We start from the raw sequence: 25,386 nt of genomic DNA, 5'->3' as shown, positions 1-25,386 counted from the left end.
AAAGAAGAGAAAAATTCACATCCTGCTTTTCCTCCCTTAAATTCTGACCTTTGGCAATGCACTGGCTGAACCTTGGGTCCTTACATGTTTGTGTGTGTGCACATATGTGTACAGGTACAAGTGGTGACCAGAGATTGAAGTTAAGTGTCTACCTCAGTAACTCTCCATCTGATTTTGAGACAGGGTCTCTAACCGAACCAGGAGCTCATAGAATCGTCAGACTAGTTTGCCAGGCCAGCAAGTTCTAGGGATTCCCCTGCCTCCATCTCCCCAGCACTAGGGTTATAGATATAGACCATTATACCTGGCTTTTTATGTGAGTTCTGGGGGTTCCTAACTCAGTACCATCTCCCTAGCCTGTAACAGTTTTAATGATAAACACATGACTGCCACAGAGCTCAGGAGACCAACATCTCGGGAGTGGACTTCCAACTGTTCCATGTAGCTCAGGAGTTCTAACCAACAGCCCCCTATTCTCTGATAAGCAAAGTTCCCACGACTGTCTAGTCACGGCTTATTAACCCAGCAAACGGCTCTAAAGGTGGCATAATATCAAGGTGGTCTTTATCTCACTTCTACTACTATCTTCCAGTTACTCAGTGTGATTATGGCTCTGTGATGTCTCACCCACTCTCTCAATGAGACACTGCCCCCCCCCATTTAATGTGCACCATAGGGCCTTGGTACCACTTCTCTGATGAAAATGACCCAGCAGAAGCTGGGCAGGAGCTGGGCTACTTCCTCTGCTCTCTGCCTTTGTTTTCTGCAGAAAAAAGTCCTAAAGTGTTGCCATAGTGATAGATTTAGCACCGAATGTTGATCAAGTCAATTAGATGGGCCCAGAAGTGCATTTAGCTCACACGTGGTCCTTTCAAAGTAATTATCTGTTCCCTTTCTCCGCTGTGGAGACGTGGCCATGGCTGAATGAGGCACATTCCACTGTGACTCCTCAAGACAGCCTTGCCTTCCCTTCCTGCCTGCTCCAACCTTCCTCTCCACAGGGTACAGGGATCACCTTCCTCTGACATCTGCAGTCCATACATGGTACTGTCCTTAGCCCCTTGACCACCTCTACAAAGTGATTTTCCTGGTTGCTGCTAACTGTTCTGGGTGACTCACATTCAGAAGCTGCATCACATCCTTTGGCCTCATTCTAACTCAAATGGATTCATTGGGATTCTGAGTGACACATGATAGAAATTTAACTCATGTGCCATTGAACAAGATCACCATTCACAAAATCTAAGAGTAGAGACACCCTCAGGTAGAGCTGGTTCAAGGTACCCAAGACCGTACAGCATCTTCTCCCTCTTCTTGGCCTTCTCTGGTGTTACTGTGTGAGCGTCATGTGTCTGCTCTAAATTCATGTTCATTCAGAATCTGAAAACGTGATCTTATTTGAAAACAGGTTTTTGAGGAGGTAATTAGTTAATATGATGTTCAGATAGATGAGGATGTTAATTACATCCTGTGACTGTCTGCTGTCCTTATAAGAGAAAGGAAGGGAGGCTTGGACACAGACACGGGGCAAGGCTCTGTACCAGTGGAGGCAGAAGTTGGGATGATACAGCTATGACTGTCTGCTGTCCTTATAAGAGAAAGGAAGGGAGGCTTGGACACAGACACAGGGGCAAGGCTCTGTACCAGTGGAGGCAGAAGTTGGGATGATACAGCTACGAGTTAGGGAGTCTCTCAGATTCACAGCAACCACTAAGAGATGGGAGAAGCAGGAGACAACATCTCCGGAGCCTCCAGGAAGAGCCAGCCCTGCAGAAACCTTGACTTTGAACTCCTGATTTAAGGAACCAGCAGAGAGAAATGTTCCTTATGCACAGGCTCAGGTGCAAGCCAGCTCCGAGGGTGCAGGCTGTCTCAAGTTCAACTCAGCAAACAGGGCTGAGGAAGAAGAAAGTCTTGACCTTGTTTTATGTTCTCCTTTTCTCTCCTCAGATATCTTACTATTACTGACGATTTCAAACATTTATGGAATGAAGTTCAGTCACTTCCAGTATCCCTCATTCTCCTCTCTCATCCTCTCCTCTCCTGCTAGAACCCTTCTCTCCACCACACATTGTCTTGCACTCTGATGTCTTCTTTTAGTGTCTGACCCACTGAGTTAAATTGCAGTTTCTTGCTCGGATGTGTATGGGAGTTTATTTACAGAAGCAAGGGAAATTTATCAGTGTCTACACCACTGAACATGACACCCCTTCCCTTTACAACCATTAACTGCCAGTAGCCCCCCAGGGAGGGGCGGGGCTTCATGGACCCTTGTCCTTCCCTGATGAAATGTTCAGAGTGTAGTCTTGTATGGATCTTATGCAGATACCACAGCTGCTGTGAGGTCATGAGTGCAGTGGCCATGTCATGCCCAGAAGGCAGCATTTCACAGCCATCCCTCACATCGTCTAGCTCTTACATTCTTTCCACCCCCTCTTCCATGATGTTCCTTGAGCCTTGGGGGGCATGATATAACTCCCATTTAGGGCCGAGCACTCCACTGGCACACTGACCAGTTATGAGTCTGCATTAGCCCTTCCAACTCTAGTTTTTATGTCTTGTTACATAAAGATTGCTCAGTACATACCATGCAAGGAAGGAGCCCATATGAGACCAGAGAGGAGGGCTGAGCAAGCCCATGCTGCTGGTGGCTCTTGACACTCCAGTTTTTACTGGGGCTTCTTTCTCTACTCTGTACCAAGAGGGCTTGCGCAGCCCCTGGGGGAAGGGGGATGGCTTTGACCCTCACCCAGTGCAGAGTGAGCTCCTTTATCACTCACCCTTGAGTGTCACTTTTTGGATCATCACTGCTGTTTTCATCTCCTGCACAAGATACTACAGTGTTTCCTACATTCTCATGGAGCACGGTGAAGCTAAGTTAACCATTATGAGGTCACAGTGGTTGTGACATCAGCAGTAGGATCAGACTGGGCACCCAAGTCTCCACTTGAGAGGCCCACCTAGTCACCCATTCTGCTGGTTCCAGAGGCCCTGGAAAGGTGATGATTCCTGTCTTAGGGGCTGTAATGACTCAGGAATCATGACTGACTCGTCTTTCTCTGTGTTACCAACTAGCCAAGGACATTCCTGACAGGGACTGCACACCAGCTGAACAGCACATGAGCAGAAATGTCCTGCAGGACCAGAGGTTTCTTCACACAGATACCTCAGTCAGGGCCCAGCCCCTGCGGCTGTGGAGAAGTCAGTACAGGCTGTGAGCTACTGGACAAACTGGAATTCAGTTAGGAATGAGGGAAGGATGGGACCGTAACTACGCCTCTTCCTGCTGTCCGACACTACCAGCAGAAACAGCAAGATCAGAGTGGAGAATAAGTGAGTTATAACGATGGGGGCGAAGAAATGGCCCAGCATGTGGGGGATCATTTATTTTATTATATTTTCCCCTGAAGAGAATCTTTGAATTCCCACAAAGGGAAAAAAAAGCATTGCGCGTCATTGGAGGCGAATGATCCCCTTCATGGTGAAGTTGTCTCCGAAGCTGATTAAATCCATCACTCACAGCTGAGAAGAAAGGGTGGGAAACCCTAGAAATGGCTGGGGTCCCTGGGAGACACTTGAACTTGGAATCTATTTAATAGCTCTTGACGTGGAAAGCAAACAAGAGTCTCTGCGAGATCAAAGGACTTTTATCTTGCTCAGTGGAGAAATCTGTTACTTCAATCACTTATTGTTTGAGCCAAAAATACCCCTGGAGTGAGGGAAGAAAGAGAAGAAATGTGTTATCCATTTCTGCCTTTATTGCTAATCTGAATGTTTACTTTTCAGGTGATTTCTGAGCTTTATAGACCCTTTTTTTAATTGCTGAAAGCATGAATTATCTGCTGACTATTGGCCCTTCTAGTTAAAGCCATTCAGAGCTGTTAAATGTGCCACTGGCCAAAGGTTCCCTAACTCGTTTGTCCTCAGCCTCTAAGATCCCACCATGGCAGGACCTGATGACCCATGCCTTTAATCCTACTCTTGAAAGACAGAGGCAGGCAAGTCACTGTAAGACTGAGGCCAGCTTGGAATGGTCTACACAGTAAGTTCCAGGCCCGCTGGGGTAACATAGTAAGTCTCTGTCCCCCAAAACCATAAAAAAAACAAAAGAGCCCACTGTACTGGGTATGGTGGCACACACCTATAATTTCAGCACCTAAGAGGCTGAGGCAGAAAGTTCAAGGATCGAAAGTTCAAGGCCAGCTTGAGCTACACAGCTAGACCTGTACCATTGGCTGTTGTAAAAATCAGATGGTAAGGGCATGCTGTTTCCTCAAACATGCCTTTCCCATGAACCGTAGAACTTAGCTTTACTAGTGTAAAGCTGGTCTTTGCAGATGTAATTAGTTTTGCTAAAATGAGGCCACACTGGGTCAGAGTTGACTAAATCCAGCAGCTGCCATCCTTAGAAGAAGAGGACATTTAGAACAGACCAGGTGAATCAGGGGGCAGAGATTGGAGTGCTGGGTCTGTAAGCCAAGGATGGTGGTGGCACCAGGATCTAGAAAGAGACCAGAGCAGCGTCTCCCCCAACACCCCTAGAAGAATGACCCTGTAGGCCTTTTGGCTTCCAGAGCTGTATGAGAAGGTGTCTGTGTTGTTTGAAGTCACTCAGCTTGGGTATTTTGTAGCTGTAGGAAACACAGCTACAAGAATTCACAGTGCTGGTGTTCTCACCATAGGCTCAGTGAGAGGGAGAAAAAGGAAGACGGATAAATATGTAACTATGCTCACAGGTGCTGGTTAAGAACACCAGACTGTATGGGTATGTCACCTGCAGGCATGGAAAGGTGGGCTGGAAAGGGGCTTCTGAATGATGGAGAGCAGTGTGAAGTCATGGGTGTGGGTGGTCATACCCACAGATCCAAGGTGGGAAGAGGAGGGGCCCAGCTTGCAGGTATAGAAATAATGTGGCTGCCAAACATAGAAGGAAGGAAAGAAGCCCAGAGTAAGGGTCAGACCAGGCAACTCAAACCTAAGCCTCCTGTGAACCTCTGATGTGGGGAATGGTCCCTGTCTTAAAACTGTTGACTGTTTTTCCTCATGTGCTTTATTTAAAAGTTTTTTAAGTCATTAAAATCGTTTTTTGTTTTTTGTTGTTTTTTTTTTTCATTTCACTCTTATTCCGGGGACCCAGGTGCAGAATTGGTAGCAGTCATGACCCTTCCTCTCTGACACACTCCTTTCTTATACCAAATGTGAGTCACTTGAATTTATACGGTTATTTAATTAGTTATTTTTTAAAATAATGTAATTAACACCTGCGACCCTGTCACTCAAGACAAAAGCAGGGCAGTCCATCTACCTGACCTCAATTTTATGAATAGCATTCACACATACACATTTTCAATGCGGTTACATAATTACTTGTGGGTTTTATTTTCTCTGTTTGTCCTGAACTAGATCTGTTAGGGACACATCTTCGATTCCCAGGCAGGACTGTTCTGTGCTCAGGGTCAAATAGTCTGTCCTTGTCTCCTGGGTAGACTCTCTCACTCCTCATGAACTTCTGTTCTGTAACTATTTTTATTTTTCCTAAACAAAACTTTCTCCTTTTGACTTATTTCTGCCAGGAACAAAGCCAGGCGCTGCTGAGTTTTCATGTGGTAATGTGATCAAAAGAATAAGAACTGACTCTGAATAAACTCAACTGACAACAGATTTCTGTCCAAGACAGAAATGTTTACAAAGTGTTTAGGAATCTAGATCATGGTGCCACATGCTTAAATATCAGGTGATAAAACATAAATGGAAAACTGCAAAGACATACCATCAAGAAGCTACTCAGCCAACAAATGATGCAAGAGAGAAAGGTGGGGGAAGGGAGGAAGAGGGAGGGAAGGAAGAGAGGGAGGGAGGAAGGAAGTGATTTTGATATACTTTATATTTCTTTTCCAAGACTTTTACTTAATTCCATGTGGATGCAGTGGAGTTTTCGCAGAAAGTAAATTCGGGTTCTGATATTTAATCTGTGAACTTGAAGAAATATAGAAAAAAAACTTCTACTTGGGATCGAGATGGCTTAGTTCATAAAGTATGCATGAGGACTTGAGTTCCATACCCAGCACCCCCATAAAAGCCCAGTGGCAGCAGCAAGTGCCTGTCTCGTTCCAATACAGAGGACGTGAAGACAGGAGAATCCCTGGGGTTCACTGGCCAGCCAGTCTAGCCAAATGGGCAAACTGCAGGTTCACTGAGAGACCCCACCTCAGTAAATAAGACGACAAGAGATGAGGAAGACCCCCAACATCAGCTTCTATCCCCTCCACCTCATTCTCATGTTTACCCTTGTGTGTGTACCCATGTGCCTGCATGTATATAAGTGCACCTGTGTCAGGAAGATCAGAAGAGGGTGTCAGATCAACTGTAACTGGAGTTACAGATGGTGGTTAGCTGCCATGTGGGTGCTGGGAATCACGCCCGAGTTCTCTGCAAGAGCAGCCAGTGCTTTTAACTGCTGAGCCATCTCTTTAGCCCTGAAGATAAATTCTTGGAGGTTTTGTTGAACCCCAAATGAGTCATTATGGGTCATCAAAGAAACTCAAAATTCCTAGTTCCCCAAGTCCCTGAAAAGCAGAGCCCCTAGAAGTTGTGTTGCCTGCATTTTCCTGATGTTGCACATGGAACAAATCTATTGGCTAGCTTCCCATTGGAAACCATTTTATGTACTTAAATGATAAGTAAAAACACACAGTCCCCTCCAGGAATAATTCAACTTGCCGAAGGCTTTTGTGTAAGAACAGCAAGGGTCATTATGTGCTCTTGAGGTGGGTGACATCAGAACAACTTCAAGAGTTAATTACATTCTTAATTATAGCTGTGTATTGAATTAGGGACCATCATCCATAATATAATTGAAACCCTGCTGCGATCATGTCTGTTGCCAGCTAATTGCATGCCATTTTTTAAAAACTAAACTTATAAGTGAAAACCAGTATTTCATTTGTCTCAGCTTTAATTAATTGACAGGCAAAACTTAATTGGGGTTTATCAATAGACTGATTATGTTTAGGTGATCACTGAGAAGGGAGCTATATGCTGGCTTAGAACCTTTGGGTGCAAATCATATGGAGTAAGGGATTGGGGTAGGAGTGCTTGGATCCTCTATAGTAGGCAGGATGGCTGAACGAATGGGCACTTCACCAGGAGTTTGAAGTTATGGGTTAGAGCTCCATGTCAGACCCTTTTTCATCATGACCCACACATAAACATTTTCTCCCCTAAGGCTCTGTATCAAAAACAGAGAGCTGGGTGGGTCTTGAACATCCCAATTCATGGACTCAGTAAGTACTTATCAAGCAAGTGTGAGAATCTGTGTGTGATCCCCAGCACCCCATTAAAAAGTCAAACGTGGTAAACGGTGCTTATAATCCTGCACTGGGAAGGTGCAACTAGAAAGTTCCCTGGAACTCACTGATAATCCAGCCGAGCCAAATTGGTGAGTTCCAAGCCAGTGAAAAGACCCTGTTTCAAAAAGAGTAGTAGTGATAGCATCTGAGAAGCAATACCCAAAGCTGACCTCTGCCCTCCACATGAAGGTGCACATGTATGTGTGTTACCTACCCACACATGTACACACACAGAAAGGAAAGAAAGGAAAACAGAGAAGATCCCAGTTAGCTGAGAAACCTTGGCTTTGTGACTTAGGGAGTGACACCCAGGTGAAGGAGAAAGGATATGATGCTGGACACAAGCAATCCTGTATAGTCTCCTACGGTGTCTTTATAAAGTGAGGCTCCTCAGTGGTCAGCAAAAGAAGCTATCTTCAGCGAGGAAGAAAGTAGAATAATAATGAAAGTCAAAGTCTGGCAGCAGCACATCCATTGGTTTGGTTAGAGAAGAGTAAAGACCTGATCAGAGTGCTGATAGAGTGATGTCAACTACATCTGTCTGGTCCTGCCTCTCTCCCCTCAGAGTTCAGAATCTCTGGAGAGTATGTTGGACTGAATATGGCTCCCAGGTCCTAGCTTGACTACAGTTTTATTAGGTCTCACAAGAATGGCAAGAGACAGTTACCAGAAGGAATCAGACAAAGCAAAGAACCAGACACTAAGCACAAATGAACATCCCATTATTTTCTCATCTGGAACCTTCTGGAAAAAATATGGGGTCTGTTTTTGTTCCTGAGAAAATCTTGCTTTGTGAGGAGTTCAGAGTGACAGAGTGTTGGCAGTGTGTGGAAAAAATCATTGTCGAGACTGAGGATCCAGAGGGTCTTAACAAAGAAAAACAAAACAGTTGGTAACATCACGCCCAATAGCCCTGTACGACTCCACTTAAGTTCCCAGAAGTTACTAGTTGGAGGCATTTGTTCCTGGGGATTGTTTGAAAAGTGTGTGCTCCTTGGATGAATCACTCTTGTCATAAAATCAATCCACTTTATTTCACTGTCAAAGCCGCAGCAGACTGTGAGTTCAAGTGAGACCCCTGTACACTTGCTGGTCTTGTCTTTTTGTGTTTTGAGTGTGTTTTTCAGAGCTGTATAAGCCAGTTTTATTATTATTGACTTTTGCTGATTTGGATGCATGGTTTCTTGAAATTGTTTTGTTTTGTTTTGTTTTGTGAGACAGGGTCTCACTATGTAGCCCAAGCTGCTTTTGAACTCAGAGATCCACCTGCCTCTGCCTTCTGAGTGTGGGATCAAAGATGTAGACCAACACACCAGGCTTTGAAATTCTCTTTATAGAATTTATATTTGTATTGAATTGTGTGTGTGTGTGTGTGTGTGTGTGTGTGTGTGTGTGTCTACATGTGAGCGGAGGTGCTCATGGAGGCCAGAGGCTTTGGATCCCTCTGGAGCTGGAATGACATGTGGTTGTGAGCTACCTGATGTAGGTATTTGGAACTGAATTCTGGTCCACTTCAAGAACAATATGTACTCTTAGCCACTGAGCCATCTCTCCAGTCCCTTCTTGAAATTTTTGTTTTACCCCAAATAACCTAAAGTAGATAAGGCTCAGAGCTCTTTCCTTTCTATACTTTTACACATTCTCATTTGTTATCAATGCTCAATTAACAGCAGCACATTCATAAATTGAAGTTATTACTATTTAAGAAGTACTTTTAAAATGGGTTTCTAAGAAGACAGACAGCACTGTGAGTATCCAATGAGCTAGGTCATGAAGCACTTGTTCTGAGGGTATACCAAGTAGGATGCTTTGACTTTCTACAGTAGAAACCCATCTGGGCTAAGCTACACTAACACAAACCCATTGGAGACCTCTGAAGGATTTACTAAACCTGGCTCTGAAACCAAGATAGGTAGAGAGGAACTTAGGTATCATCTGTTGTGGGCATCATCCTCAAAGAAGCGAACCACCACCCCAGCCCCATCTTTAGCACTTACATCTTTTGTTATTAGTAAAAGTTTGAGGTGAAGATGTATGTCAATCAGAAAATGGTTTAATAAATTATGGTACATGCTATGGAATCTTACTCAGTGGATTTTAAGAAAAAAAAGTTACAGATTCATGCCACAACTTGCATGGCAGACCATGCAAATACACTGAGTGGTAAGCTCTTTCAAATGCCATATTGTGAGGTTCCATGTTGAAATGACAGTGTTTAAAACTGAGAACAAGTTGCTTGATGGCCAGGGACTAATGTCAGGGAGGATGATGGGGAAGGAGTGTGGTTACCAAGGCATCAGGAGGGGTCCTACTCAAGGTGGAGTCATTTATCTGTTGAGTGGAGGTGGGAGGACCCCAACCCACAGCTGTGATGATGTTGTATGGAGTTGAATGCACAAACACACATGGTAAGGCCAGGAAAAAACCCCGGACTTCAGAAAAGAAATCGCTGAAATTGCTGTGGGCATCCTGGTTGCAAGACTACACTTGATAGTGTGTTACTATTGTGCAAAAGCAGATAGATCACTGCTCTCTGCCATATTTCGTACAGCTTGCACGTACAATTATAAATAGCTCCACGCAATTTTAAAATAAAAAAGCACATTCCAGGAGAACATCTATTTGGACTTTTTACTAGGATATGTGGAGGAAGACCCCTCAAAGACTGCAGTGTGTGTAGTTGAAAGCTGGGATCTTGGCTCACCTAATGTGGCCACTATAATATTTATAAACCATGTACTTTTTCATAGTCTGGCCACTCCGGGTTACGAGATGGAAGTTATTTCTGATCCTCTTGAACTTGGGAAGGCATGGACATACTTGACCAATAGAGTGTGCTGGTGATGTTGTGTGACACTAATAGCAGCTTGTGAAAGGTAATGCACCTTCCACCAGCTTCTCACTTGGGTGGTTTATCATGGGACCCAGTTTCCACATTGTGAGGGAGTCCATACCACATGGAGTGCCTGTGAGTGATTGCTGTGGCACATCATCCAGTTGACAGACAGCTCAGTTCCCAGGTACGGGGGTGAAGGAGCTTGCTACTTGTTTCCTTCCCTGGCATCTGTATTACCTCAGCTAATGCCACACGGGGCAGAGATAAATGCTGTAGCTGAGCCCTGCATGAATTACTGATGCATGAGAAAAATAAATGTTTAAAGCCAGAATATTTTGGAATGGTTGATACCACAGTGACACATAGCCAGGCCAACCTTCCTTCCAAACACTACTGCAGGAGACAGCCGATTTCCTGCCAGGACACTGATGCACAGCTAAAAACAACATATGGCTGTTCTCAGGAGGGGCACCAGCCAGTTCATCTCTCCCCTCACCTCACTTCAGGACCCTGAGACATCCAGTGACCATGAGATTTCAAGACCAGGCATGTACACCAAAGGATTTTTTGTCTCAGCTAATGGGTGATGTTCTATTTAGTACATCAGGCACCAGTTTGTTTAAGCTTTGAATAAAGCACCTGTTTCCTTTAAGGTTCTTTGACTTTTCCATAAAGTGTTGCACCCTGGTGCTCTGTGCTTATTGAAGGAGAGATATCCACTGAAATGCTAGGAGAGAGGAACAGATTCAGGAAGTCAAGTATGCCATATTATCGTGCAAAATAAGGCAGAATACATCTGCCCATTCTGCCCTGTGCCGAGACAGCAGATGAAGGTGTGAACAAGGCAAACAGGTCCTGTAGGCTTCCTATTGAGTGCAAGGAGGCAGCATCAGTGACAAACAAGCCAGGCTGCCAACAGCCACCTTTTGGGGAAAACATTCATGGAGATCATCCCAGAAGAAAATCTCAAGAAAAAATGTAGAATTTATGCGTGGGTTCCAGGAGAAGTATTTCAGCCATGTCCTGGCCTATGGGATAGGAGCCCAGAAGACTATCTGTCAAGAGCAGCTAAGCTTGCTGAGCCTGGAGTGATTACAAATGTGGAAGACGAAGTGTTGGGCCCATCAGCCAAAGATTGGCACAGAGCCACTGTACACAGAGCTCCCCCCCCACCCCCAGGCCCAGAGGGAGAACTGTCAGGCATGACAAAACAGGAATTTCAGCTGAAGAATATTCACAAATTGCAGGCCAAGAAGGAAGTGGCGATGTTCATCTTCTCTTTACAGCCTTGCTCACTGGGGGACCGACTTGTCTTTTATTGTTAATATAAAAATCAATACAGCAGGAGCCCAGTCTTTGCCGTGATAATATTGGTTCCTTGCAGCAGGCATGTAGAATTAGATTGCTGATAGGTGTGCCTCTGTCGCCTCCCCAGGCTCCAGATAGAATCTATGGGATTTGCCAATAAGCACAGTAACATAATGTGCATCACGTCTAGTGTGTGGCCAATAGTGTTGGAGAAAACACAGTTCCCTTGCAAGAAGCCATCCTGGTGGGAACTGGGAAGCAGCCTGCCTGGTGGCATATACTGGGCTGCAGGGCTGGTCTAGCTCTATTGGAAGGGGGGTGGCGTTGATTAAGAGCAGAAGAGGGAAGGAAAGGAAAACAAAAAAGGAAAGTAAAGAAGAGAAAAAGAGTGAGAGCAGAAACCCAAGAGGAAGGCAGGCCACCGCAGCTTTGAGAAAGTGTCCTCTAAAGGGCTCTGGTAGAACTGCAGTCCTTAAGAGAATGGATCATAAAGTCATTTCCCTAGGTAAGTCCTGGGGGTTGCTGTGGACCTGGCTGCAGAGCTGTGTGTCAAAAGCACATCTTGTCTGTTTCCTAAGAGCTTGTGTGCGAGCAGGAGGAGAAGATCACTGTGGCTTCAGAGGCAGAAGTTAGACAGGGGCACATCTTTGGTCAGATCACAGTTGTTCATGCTTTAAAACTAATAGAGCACTTGAAGAATGAAATGAAGGGACTGGGTATATAGTTCAGTGGTAATTGATTGCCTAGTATGTGCAATGCCCAGGGTTTACCCCCAAGACCACAATGTCATTTAATTATCAATGTGCGTGTATTTTTAGTGTATGTGTATATATGAGGTATGTGCATGTGTGTGCATGATGTATGTGCATGTGTGTATGGAGGGGTGCACACATCACTGATTGCACGGAGGCCAGAGAAGAACATTAGGTATGCTGTTCTATCACTTTCTGCATTATTACCTTGAAATAGGGTTTCTCACCGAACCTGGAGCCAGGCTGGTAGCCAGCAAGCCCCAGGTTCTTTACTGTCTGCTCCAACCCTCAGCTCTGGGATTATAGGTGCCACATACATGACCACACCTAGCTTTTTGCATGGGTTCTGGAATATGAACTCAGGTCTTCATGCTTGCACAGGAAGTGTTCTTACCTGCTGAGCTGTCTCCCCAGCCCTAATAATGAAATGTTTCATTCATTTAATTTTTAAAATGAAATGAAAGCCTGTCATTTAATTTTTAAAATGAAATGAAAGCCTGTCATAGTATTCCCTCAGCCTTTTCAACTGTCAATCACTGTGCTGTGTTTCCAACCTTTCTTAATGTGGTGCTTCCTTGCTCTGGCACCATTCATGTATGTTTATGTAACCATGTCATGGTTATGCACATATGTAGCTTGTATGTGAGTGACAATAATATATAAGTATTTGTTTATAAAGTTAAAATTGGATCATATTTATAGGGGCCGTTTGTCTTTTCGTTGCTAGTATTTTTTGGTTTGTTTTTTTGTGTGGGGGGGGTGGTTTAGACAGGGACTCCTGTAGCACAAGCTGGCCTTGAACTCACTCAGTAGCTGAGGATGACCTTGAACTTCCAATCTTCCTGTCTCTGTCCCCAAAGTGCTGGAATTGCAGGTGTGTGCACCACCATATACGGTTTATGCAGTGCTGGTGATTGAACCCAGGATTTCTAGACAAGCACCCTGCCTATTGAGCCACATCCCCAGCCCTGAACTGTGTAAGTATAGAGAGCTACCTGAGCACTGACAGGTATGCATGCATTCCTTTCTCTCTGTTATTGGCTGTGGATGTGACTTGGCTTCAAATTCTACTATGGCTGCCCACAAAATGATGGACTAGAACCAGGAGCTGTGAGCTGAAATAACCCTTTCTCCCCTAAGTTGCTTTTAACCAGGATATTTTATCACAGCATCAGAAATGAAACTAAGAGAATCACTGCTGACAGTTTGCAGTTATCCTTCCAGAAAACAAGCATGTGCATGTACATATTATAGACCTTTAGAACACACGTGTGTGTATGCATGTGTTCTTCCTAAACATTTTTTCTACAGTAACATCTTTTTTTAGTCTCAAACATTTTGTGATTTTTATACAAGTTGATGATATATTAGATCCTGTGCCCTATCTGCACTTCCCAGATTGCCCCCTGCTCAATTTAAGGTATATATAGAGTATAAGGGTTATATATATTCTATAGAGTATAAGGTATATAAATAGGCTATAGAGTCTAATCTGTGTCCCCACATCCACTGCAGCCTAGCTAACCTACCAAGAGTCCCAACCTTGGAAGAGACTACATCCCCATGTCTATGCTGGGATTCTAAACATTCTTTAAAACATGGGCTTTGCTTGTAATCGTCCTCACTGTGATATTTTCACATCATCCCTGCTTGGTTTTACTCACTCAGCCCTGCCGGACTGCCAGACATCTGTACTGCTTATTTCAGATTGGGCCATGACTGGTGAGCCTTGTACTCCTCCCCTCCACCTGTTGATCCCCCTTCTGGTGACCTGGAGAGACCTGGGCATGCATTTGGAGTGGCCGAAGTCCTTCAGGGTATGGACAGAGTCCAGTCCTGTGGTTGCAGAAGGTTCTTTTCTCCTGCAAGTCCTTCTCAGTCCCACAGTGAACAGGACAGACATGGTCCCTCTCTGCCTGTGTGTAGCGTCTGCTGGGTAGGAGCCTTGGTTCCCAAAATAGAACAGGGACCACTTGGTCTTGTGGTAACTGAATGTATGCTGAAGTGAAGATAACTATGGGAGAAAATCAAGTTTTATTCTACTGTGTTCTTATGGGTGTAAGGAAGTTACATCATTACTAACCAAGTTCCAACGAAAGCAGTAAAGCAAACATAAAGTGAGGACCCATCTTGGTTTTAGTTTCCCCATTCTTCCCCACCCCTATCTCGGCCTGCCTCAGGGCCTCCTGGGCGCTCTCCCTCTTCTGATACTCTGGATGGCGGTGCTTCTCTTACCTAATACAGTAGAGTACTGCTTTTCAAGTTGCCACATCTGAAGAAAAACACCAGAAAGACACTCACTTCTGAGCATTTGGCAGCTGGACACCCCTGCCTGGTTCTTGTTTGTTTGCAAATGAAGATTTATAAACCAGTCCAGCTTTTCTGGGCTTTGCATCCCACCCCAAGGCCAGTATGAGGCTGGGCTGCCTGGACGCCATCCTATCTACAGCAAAAACAGCCCCCTGAAGAAAAGAAAGCCTCCCTAGTCAGCTCAGACCCAGACCTGTCTGCAGCTGGGGTAATTAGTCTGTCGCTGTCAAGGACTGGGACTTGGAGCAGGACCTCCACCAGCCTCTCTGCTCCCTGACTCCCAGAACTGAGCTGCAGGGCAGACAGTTTGGGAGATGTATCACACCTGTCATGGCTCCACAATCTCATTACTCCAGGATATATTGTTTTTGCCTTTCTCAACAATATAGTAAACATCACTCAAGACTTAATTGTGTTTTCAATAAAGCAGAGCCCTGATCTTTCTTTTTTGTCCCCAGCATTGAACTTGTTTAATTCTGAGAAGCTCCAGATGAGCTGTGTTCTAGGAGGAAACATTGCAGAAACAGTTTAAGGGACGTTCACTTCTGGCTGGTGTTTGTTTTTTTCTTTCACCTCTTCTGTTTTTTTTCCTCCCCAAACCCTTGCCTATGTGACAAACAGCACCCTAATGTGGGTAAGTGGGTGCTCTTTCCACTATTCACCTGCTCTTATGGACACATCTGTGTGGAGTGGGTCTCATAGGCAGGAGACAAGGGGACAGCAGTTATGTGACTGCCTCAAGTGAGGACTACTGGAAGGCTGTGTGTTTAGAGATTTTTATTTTTAAATTATGTGTAACTGTGTGTTTGTGCACTTGAATGGGAGGCCAGAAGAAGGTGTTGGATCCACTAAATCTGGACTTAAGATGGTTGTGAGCTGCCAGACGTTGGTGCTAGGAACCCAATTCAGGTCCTATGCAAGAGCAGTATGGGCTCTTCCCTGAGCCATCTTTTTAGCCCCATGGCTGCATGGCTGTGTTTGTAAAACAACCCCGGTAACTGTGTGTTTGTGCACTTGAATGGGAGGCCAGAAGAAGGTGTTGGATCCACTAAATCTGGACTTAAGATGGTTGTGAGCTGCCAGACGTTGGTGCTAGGAACCCAATTCAGGTCCTATGCAAGAGCAGTGTGGGCTCTTCCCTGACCCATCTTTTTAGCCCCATGGCTGCATGGCTGTGTTTATAAAACAACCCCAGAACTCCTAAAATGAATAGCCTATCAAGGCATTATTATTATGGCATCACTGCTGAGGACAAGGCTCACATTTTTGGGTGAGTAGATAAACCAAACAAAAAAATGCCCCAAAACAGCAATGAAGTGCCAAACAGCAGTCATTGATGGATGTGGGTAACAAGGGATGGTGGCTTGCAAAATGTGCCTTGGTCTTATTGTTGAAGTTTTAGGGTATAACCCTCGGTTCTGGCAACTTGAACAAGTTAGGCTGGGCCACCCTTCCAATTAGGGAGAAAAATGACAGTGAACAGCAGAGAGAGACTGGGCGTGGTAGCACACGCCCTTATTCCCAGTAGGGAGGCAGAGGCAGGTGAGTTTGAGATCAGCCTGGTCTGCATAGAGAGTTCCAGGACAGCCAGGACTACGTAGTGAGACCCTGCCTCAAACAAACGAAAACAAACAAATAAAGAGAAGGGAAATTTATTCACGTGGCCACACTGGGAAGAAGAACAAATGAAGAGGTCCGGTGCCCCCCCATTCTGTCATGGGGTTCTGACCTGAGGTTTATGTTTAGACCACAAAAGGCATGAAGGATGCATAATTAAGCAGTCCTGGGGTCAAGATGGGAGTGTGGTCTTCCTCATCAGGCACCCATCATGGCTTGGGCTGCAGTCTGTCCTGCACCAATTTATGAAATCAATGTGAGTCCTCGTGACTGGCACCAGGCTTCCCCCAGTGTGGGATTCCAGGGGAGAGTCCAATTTCTTAGGGTCCATGGTTTTAATAGTCTGATAGCCAAAAGGAGGGCCACGTGTGTCTCTCTTTAAACTATCTTTGCCATGGCCAGGACAGTCACAGCCCGAGCCCAAACACAACAGAAAGGCCTACTGCTGTCTACTGAGGCCTGGTCCTAAACTACCAGGGTAAATGAAGCAAGTCTGAAGTAGTCGGAGGTGTCTGGTTTCTTCCTACAGACTCTGTCTGTGCACCAGGGCTCAGAGATGCCGACAGGCAGTGTGGCTTATCCCCACTGTCTTTGCTCTTGGTCCTCCTTCATACTCCTCTGCCCTGGTTTCCATGGGAACTTCTACTGCTGTTTTCTTGGTCACAGATTTCTGCCTTAGGCCAAGCTGGGTCTCATCAAGGGATGAAGCAGCCTGGCCCTTGAGTGACAAGGTGAAAAGTCTCCTGCTCACACCAGGGGACCAGAAGAGGCTTTGGTAACCCAGGGATTTGCAAAGCATTTCTGTGTCTTTAAGCAATCCCATTATTTCTTTCTAGAAGACCTCAATATGGCTGAACTCAAAATTACTATTGGCCTAATTGAAAATTTTTCTGTCCGTTTAAAAAGATTTTTTAATACTTTGATCTCAGCAAACTTTGCTGGGCAGTTGAGGGAACAGGAAGACACTGGGGAGGTCACAGATTAACCTTTCTCAGGCTGGTGACCTTGAAACCTCTAAAGACCTTTGGAAAAGCAGCTGGGAGGCCAGTGCATTAACTTTATTGGTATGTGAAAATACCAGTGTTTAGGGAAGAAGTTCATCAGTGTCCTTTCCTGGCCTGGGATGAATAAAGGAATCTGATGTGGTGTGTGTTGAGTGGAGGTTCCTTTTATTCTTCTAGTGTTTGGGGCCAGGAGATGGTGTGAATTCTCTCCCCTCAGATGGATGCTCCATCTGTAGAGATGGTATGAGGAGGTCTGGCAGCCAGGGCCTGGGCTCTTACTGCTTCCTGCTGTTCCTGTAATGGGAGGTTTTGGAGGGGGTGGGGCACGGAGGGCCTGACCCCATGGAGAAGGCATGTGGAGGCCATTAAGCTGGTCCCAAGATGTCTGGACAGCTAAGCAGTAAGAAGAAAAAAGTCAATCCTCCAACACAGAAAGCCAAATGTTTAGTGAAGAGCATCCCCACGAAAGGGACTGCGGCTTGACGTGTCAGGTCAGGTGGGAACTCATGAGCCCTCCTTGCTGGTCCACCAGTCATGGCCCCCCTCTGTCCTGCTGAATCTATGGGGCTCATGAAGTGCAAATGAAGGGTGTGAACAGGCCACCTAGCCTGTGCCCCTGCCTCAAAAAGAAGCCTTTTATGCAATCTCTTTACCCTGTGAAAGGTGGATGCTTGCCTATCAACCACATCTTGGGTGTCTCTGCAGGTGTGTTAAAACATATGTACACACATGTATACATGATAGGTGGATACTGTGCTGAGAGAGCCCTGTCACACACACTTCATTGTGGTTCTGGGAATGCCTCCTTTGTGAGGGCAGAGACCACTGAGGTACTTAGCATAGTCTGAAACACTCACAAGGTTTCCTGTCTGTTGAGTGTTTACCATGACCAATCACAAGCATTATATATGAACACAGAGGCTTTACAAGTTCATCTCTCATAGATGTATGTGAAGAGCTCATTTCATAGGTGTTTCCTGACTACTGAATGTGATCAGAGGCCTCTTGCTCCCCTTCTTACCTCTGTGTGTTTTGAGAGAGTGAACATGTGAGTGTGAGCATGTGTGTGAACGTGTAAGTAAGCATGTGTGTATGTGAGCCTGTGTATGTGTGTATGAGAGAATGTGTGTTGTGAGCATGTGAATGTTCATGTGTGTAAGCATGAATGTGTGTACACATGTGTGTGAGCATGTATGTTTGTGTGTGGATGTGTATGAACATGCATGTGTGTTTGAGTGTGGTGTGTGAGTGTATGTGTTTGAGTGTGTGCTGTGTGTGAGCATGTGTGTGTAAACATGGGTGAGGTTTGTGTATGTGTGTGTATATGTTAGAGTGTGTGTCAGTGTAAGCATGTGTGAGCCTGTGTGTATGTGTATGAGTGTGTAAGCATGTGTGTATAAGTGCATATGTGTGTGTGAGAGCATGTGGGGGGCACATATGCCATAGCATGTGTGAAAGTCAAAAGACATCCTCAGGTGTTGACCCTCACCTTCCATCTGTCAGGGGTTTTTTTGTTTTGGTTTGGTTTTGGGTCTTTTGAGACAGGGTCTCCCTGTAACTCCAGCTGACCTGGGACTCACTATATAGATCAGGCTGGCCTTAAATTCACAGAGATTCCCCCTGCCTCTGCCTCTGGAGTGCTGGGATCAAGGGCGTGAGCCACCATGCCTGGCCCACCTGCCAGTTTTTTTTTTTTAATTTAATTTTTGGTAATTATATGTGTGTGTGCACATAGGTGCAGTGCCCCTAGAGGCCAGAGGCATCAAATCCTGGAGCTGGAGTTACAGTTCTAAGCCACCTGACATGGGTGCTGGGACCTGAACTTGATTGCTCAATGCTCTTGACTGCTGTGCCACCTCTCCAGCCTCATCCTTCCACCTTTCTCCAGACAGGATCTCTTGTCAATGGCCGCTATGGAGCAAGGCTACCTAGATCTCTTGTCACTGACCACTGTGTGCCCCAGGCTAGCTGCCCTCAAGCTTCTAGGGCATCTCCTGCCCTTCCCTCCCATCTCTTGTAGGAGAACTGGATTGCAGATACAGGTGTGGGCTCCAGGGATTTAAACTTGGGCCCTCCAGCTTGCCTGGCAAACTTTTTGCCCCAGCCATCTCCCCAGCCCCACCTATCCTCTTTCATCCCTCTCATCATAATGTCTCATGTCCTCATGTCCCGACTCTGAACACACAGCAGAGAAGGTCTGCTTTTAGTCACAAGTAAAATCCATAGATTTACAAATAGGAAGGTAGAAATTTAAAGGAAGTTTTGAATCTGAGATACCTCAGATTTTCATCTATGTGACTTAACCTTTCCCTAGTATCAGAATGAAAAGGTCTTTTTTAAAAGATTGGCATTTTGATAATAGAAAATCTGATACTGATGTAACCAGCACCCCTCACAAATGTAGATGTTAAAATTTCATCGAGTTTGTTTCAGACTTAAGCATTATTCTTTCTGTTTATGTATTGCACATGTATGTATTGCCACTTGCCATGGTGCATTATGTGGAGGTCAGAGGAAAACGTGCAGAAGTCAATTCTCTCCTACTATGTGGGCTCTGGGAATTGAACTCAGGTTGTCAAGCCTGGGGGTAACACTTTTACCAGCTAAGCCATCTCACAAGCCATATATAATTTTATTATTGTTACATAAATCTATATGTAACAATAATAAAGAAGAGGTCGTGAAGTTTAGAGAGAGTGTGGCCTGTGGGCAGTGTTGGAGGGGGCGGGGTGGGGGATGATGTAAATACAGTACTAATGTATAAGAATTCTCTGCGGGCGAGGCGGCATTACTGAAACAGTTGACATCCTCCTTGTACCTTCCCAGAGCACACCCCCTCCTCCTCTGCCTCCATCCTGTTAATTTGGTCCCTCTGTCTGTCTCTCTGAGTGTTCTGTTCTTCATCCTCACTCTCTTCATTCCCTCCTTGCCCACCCTGCCTCCCTCTCTGTCTTCCTGCCACTCACTATCATAAGTGGGGTGTTAATTTTTTCAACATGTATCTTTGAACTTGCCCTAAGCATTGAAATTCTTAGCTTGATTTGGAACCGGACACACCACGACTCGTAGTGGAGTTTTCACCATTGGCTTTTTAGTAGACAGGGCACCAGCAGCTCCTGGCCATGAGCACACCCATGTGCCTAGCTTGGCGTTTAAGTTCTTAGATTTTACTCTGTGTGTGAATGTGCCTGTGACATACACTGGTAAACAGTTCCTGGGTGATGGGCATGTGAAGGAGTTGTCAGAGTTTTAGCATTATATCTGATGATGATCCAGGAAGCCTGGGCATGTGTGGAATGACTGGTTATATGTGTGAGTGTACATGAATATATGTATGTATATGTGTGCACGTGCACGTGCACACTCTTATGGGGAGGCCACAGGATAGCATTAGGTGTCAATCTGAAGTACCTTTTTTGAGACAGATTTCTCAGTGGACTGGGGCTCTCCTAGTAGGTTAGAGTGGTAGACCATAGCCCCAGGAATCCAGCTGATTCTGCCTCACCAGGGCTGGCTTGCAAGTATGAACCACCGTGCCCTGCCTTTCTATTTATTTAACTGAAGCTATTTCAATTACATTTTTGTTTATTCTTTGAAAAGTTCATGCTTGTAATGTATTGTAATCCTGTGTACCCCCAAGTCCCCCTTTCAAATCCTTCCAGACACCCCCATCCCAACTTCATGTCCTCTTTTCTAAATGGACTGATCCCAATTAGTGCTTCCTATATGCACATGAGTGTGGGGTCACCCCTGGAGGATGGGCACCCTAGCAGGCCCACACACTTAAGGAAACCTGTCTCTCCCTCAGCAGTAGCCCTTGTTTTGAAAAAAACAAAAAACAAAAAACAGAAGTTCTGGGACTCAAAATCAGGACCACAGTTTACAGACTGAGTGGTCTCTCCAGCCAGAAAAATGGCTTCTCGGAGGATTATTTTATGTTCCTTCTTATGTCCTCCAAGAGCTCTAAGTCTATGCAGTTCTCTTGCTTCTCGGAAGGTAGAACGTGGTGATTTCCTCTAGGTCAGCCTGCCTGCTCCTCTGCTGTCCTTTCTCTGCCTTATGAGAGCTACTTCGTTACCAGCCCCAGGACCATCATCCAGAGAAATTCCTATTAAAGCAACATCACTTTCCTGCCTTATTCCAAACTTGTCAACAACCCTGCTGAACATGGATCTTCTCTCTCTCTCTCTCTCTCTCTCTCTCTCTCACTATCTCTCTCTTTCCCCCCCCCCCCCCCCCCCCCGTGAGTCTTGTCTTCTCTCAGAAGTGATATACTGTGTAATTCTCACATGTCAAGGTTCTAAGCTGAAGCCCTGGGGCTCCGCCTCTGGTTTGCTTGAAGGATGAGAAAGCAAAGTCTGTAGCCTTCTCAGCCGTAGGCCCCACATGCACTGCCCTGATGCCCCAGTCTCGCTGTGGGAAGATGCCTGCCCCTGTGGACACCGCTTCTTCCCTGGGGTGTCCACTGTGGAAATGAACGGGTGCCCCAGAGTTCTATATCCGCCCTCATTTTCTCCAGAAGGGGGACTGTATTTTCCCAGCCGTCTCTGAGATTATCTTTATTCTTCAAGGAGCTACTGTGTCTGGAGCCTCAGTACATCCTGCCAAGTACCCTGAGATCTTGGAAATCTGCCCAGGGGCTCAGTGGAGGCGCTCCGCCCTCCAGACAGCACACAGTTCACAAAAGAGAACGTGAGTCTTAGAGCCAAGAGCTAGCAAGCAGAAACTGGGTACTATCCTAGTGTAATATCCTGAAAAGTTACGTGTAGATGATTTGCTTGTGATATGTGTGCGTGTGTTATGGTATATAAAACTGTGGAGTGCAAACACATGCATATGTGTGTGTGGTTTATGTATGTATGCTGTATTGAGGTACTGTATGCACGTGTTGATTATCCATTATGCATATATTCTTACACATGGGAGGGTTGTATGTATGCATATGTCAGATTTGTGTATATGTGCATATACATGAGAGTCTATTTGTGTATGTGTATGTACATGTGTGTGGTGTATATGCACATGTGAGCTTGTGGTGGGCATGTATGGTGGTGGGGTATGTATATGCACTTGACTGTATAACTATGTGTATGTGCTGTGTAGGGGAAGCATATGTGGGCTTTGTGTGTGCATGTATGATAGTGGGATGTGTATATGTGTTTGTGTATATGCACTTGACTGTATAACTATGTGTATGTGCCATGCAGAGGAAGACAGGGGAATGGGAGGGACGGGCAGACCTCTGCACTTATTTCTTTTCTCTTGTTTTCCTTTTTAAAAAGATTTATTTATGGCTGGGCATGGTGGCACATGCCTTTAATACCAGTACTCCAGAGGCAGAGGCAGGCAGATCTCTGTGAGTTCAAGGCCAGCCTGGTCTACATAGTGAGTTCTAGGACAGCTAGGGCTACAGGGAGACCCTGTCTCAAAAAGACAAAAAAAAAGATTTATTTATTGCATTATGTATTTGTGTGTGCCTGAGTGTGTGTATGTTCACCGTATGAGTGCAGGTGCCCTCTGGGATCGAAGGATGGTGTTGAATATCCTGGAGCTAGAGTTGCAAGCGGTTGTGAGCAGGCTTATGTGCAAGTGCTCTTATCTGCTGAGCCATCTCGCCAGCCCCTTTTCTGTGCTGTTCAAAACTGTGTCCACCATACCCTATCTCAGCAGAAGTTGAAAACTTCTGAATTTCTTACATAGTTTAACACCAGCACTTAGCTCGGTTGACCTGGAATGACAGGGGCATCTTCAGGTTTCAGAAGCATTGCATAGGCACTTCCTGCTCCTGGCCCAGGCCCCAAACGCTGGCCAGCCCCTCTCCTAGGAACACAACCTCCCACAGTATCCTTAAGATCCAAGAGGCAGGACACCTGCCTGGACAGGCTCTGACCCTGCTCCATCAGTGGAGCCAGTGGGTGTTTGAAATTCCAGAGCCTATTCCTGGCAGGTGTCACTTTGTGTCATCCCTAGAAAGCCTTTAACAGCTGGAAGCTTCTAATAGCTTCTGACCATGCTCTAGAATGCTCAGCCTTTTTAAAGATTCTTCAGAGTTGACTTCCAATTCCATTAGCCAAAAACTTCATTTTCCATGTGTGTGTCTGTATGTCTGTGTCTGTAGGTATGCTCACCTATGTGGGCACATGTGGAGGCCAGAGGTCAATGTCAGTGGCTTCTCTACCATATATTTTGAGACAGGGTCTCTCTGTTTCAGCTAGACTAGCTGGCCAGGGAGCCTCTGGAATCTGCCTGTCTCTGCCTCCCAGTGCTTTAGTTACAGGAGTGTGTGTGGCTATGCCAGGATATTTTTTTCCGCATATATACTGAGGATCCAAACTGAGGTCCTTTTATGCACACAGCAAGCACTTTACCCATGGAGTTATCTCCCAGTCCCTTTAAAAACCAAAAGGTTTTTAAAGAAACCCCTACCTTCTATTCATTTGGACTTTCCCACTAATTTCTGGAAATTAAACATTAATTTCTAATACTGTATCTAAGGCCGTAAGTTTGCCTTTCAGTACCACATTGAGTAAACCATACAGCTCTCTTGTCTTTATTTTTTGCAATTAAAATTTTTGTTTATTACATTTCCTATTTATTATTTGTGTGTGTACCTACACATATGTGGAGGTCAGAGAACAACCTGAGAAGGTGGATTCCCTTTTTCCACATATGGTTCCCAGGGATTGAACTCAGGTCATCAGGCTTGGCAACAAGCACCTTTACCTTGTGAGCCATCTGGTGAGCCCATGCTCTTGTCTTTTATTTCTAAGTAGTTAGGGGTTTCCATCTTGTTTTTATTCCTTTAAGTTGAGTCATTTATATGTATTATAGACTGCAAAAATTAAAGGACGATTTTGAATAACAATTGGGGCCTACGCGTGACTCCTGAAAACCTCCCCATGTGGGTGCTCCCCTCAGTGATGCACTAAAGTCTGAGATGCTTGGTGAAATGCTGATGTCCCTTGGGATGATCTGCAGTGGTGGGATGGGTTTACTGCTTTTAAAGTAATGGCTGAATTTTCAGATTTTACCAAGAAATGTTAGCTATGTGTGTATTATCTGCTAAAACATGCTCATCTTTGCTATTTATTTCCCTCTATGCTAAATACACTTATAAATGTTAATTTAGACAATGTGCTGGTTAGTTTTAATTGTCATTTAGACACAGTCTAGAATCACCTAGAAAGAGAGTCTCAATGAGGGATTGGGCATGCCTGAGGGGTATTGCCTTGATTAGGTTAATGGAAGTGAGGAGACCCACCCACTGTGGGTGGCACCATTCCCTAGACAGGGAAGTGTGTAAGAGCTGAGAATGTGTGCTGAGCACTAGTCTGTGTTCCTTAGTTCAGTATTCTTCACTCTTGACGGTGGATGCGATGTGGCTAGCTGTTTCAAGTTCTGCCATCTTAATTTCCCTGAAAGAATGGATTGTGACCAGAAATTGTGAACAAAATAAATCCTTTGTCCCTTAAATTGCTTTTGTTCAGTATATTTTATCACACCAATAAGAAAGGAAACCAAAATAGAAAATAAATGCTTCCTGACATCTCAAAGTTTGATATGTTGGCATTTGAGTTTTGAAAAGACTGACATTTTAAGAAAGATTGTCCAGGGGGGCTGGAGATGTGGATCAGTTGGTAAAGTGCTCCCTGGCATAAACTTGAAAATCTGAATTCAGATCCCCAGGTGGGCCAGCGTGTGCCTGTAATCTCAAGGCTGAGGAGGCAAAGACAGGAGATCCTGGGACCCACTGGCCAACCATCCTGACCAATCAGTAAGCTCTAGGTGTAGTGAGGACCCTGCCTCAAACAAGTAAGATGGAGAACAGGCGAGGAAGACACTTGACTTCAACCTCTGGCCTTTGCACACATCTGCACATACATGCACATGCACCTTCACACACAGTGAGCATGCACACAGATACAAACATGCACCCATAGGAAAAGAGAGAGAGAGAGAGAGAGAGAGAGAGAGAGAGAGAGAGAGAAGTAAATAAATAAAGACTGTCCATTCTAAATGCTTTCCAAATTCCTATCATTAAATATAATGAACAGGGCCAAGAAAGACCCATACTGGCAAGGTGAAGTGCTTGCTAGACAGAGCAGAACCCTCGCTTACATCATGTCATTTAGACCCTATGAAGAGGCCAAGACCTGTCCTCATTTTGACAGACAGGAAAATGGAAGCAAAGCATGTGCATTAACATCTGC

The sequence above is a fragment of the Nannospalax galili genome, unplaced genomic scaffold (assembly GCF_000622305.1).
Source record: "Nannospalax galili isolate Female #2095 unplaced genomic scaffold, S.galili_v1.0 scaffold566, whole genome shotgun sequence".
Classification (NCBI taxonomy): Eukaryota; Metazoa; Chordata; class Mammalia; order Rodentia; family Spalacidae; genus Nannospalax; species Nannospalax galili.
Note: the sequence above shows the minus strand (reverse complement) of the source record.